Genomic DNA, 607 nt, shown 5'->3' on the forward strand with positions numbered 1-607 from the left:
GAGGAAGGAGATAGACACGTTTTTTGTGGCCTCAAAGCCTTGTCAGGAGGCTCAGGAGGTACAGGACCCATCCACACCTCTCCACAGCACTAATCCAGCACTCACCAGTCCCCCCACAGAGGACTGAGGCAGCCCCTGCCTGCAGTTTGGAACCCCAGACAACACCTCAGTATTCAGGAAGGTCAGAAAGTCCACAAAGCACCCAAGATGCTGCTACAGCAGCTGTGCAGGTCACCTACCTGCTCTGCCAGCTCACATGGGTGGTGGAGTGGAAAGTGCCTTCTGGGATCAGACACTGGCCACATCCAAGGGTGGCCTTGGACACTTCTGTTCTCCCCTAAAATCCCCTGACCAACCCTTGGATATTCCCAGCAGGAAAAGCAGAGGTGGAAGAGCTAAGGCAGATGCAGGACTCTCCAGGCAACCTCCCATGGAATTGCCAGTAAAGAAGAAACCAGGGCCAGGACTTGGGATTATTTGGCCTCCCTGGAGGCATCACAAGCCAAGAGGAGGGAAACAGTGAAAAGGGGAAAGAGCTGGTTTCAGTTAGGATGAGGGAATGGGCCAGGTGAAGAAATGGGGGAAAGCAAGGGGAAAGAGCAGCAGG

Source organism: Acanthisitta chloris, unplaced genomic scaffold (genome assembly GCF_000695815.1).
Source record: "Acanthisitta chloris isolate BGI_N310 unplaced genomic scaffold, ASM69581v1 scaffold38203, whole genome shotgun sequence".
In the NCBI taxonomy this organism is placed as follows: Eukaryota; Metazoa; Chordata; class Aves; order Passeriformes; family Acanthisittidae; genus Acanthisitta; species Acanthisitta chloris.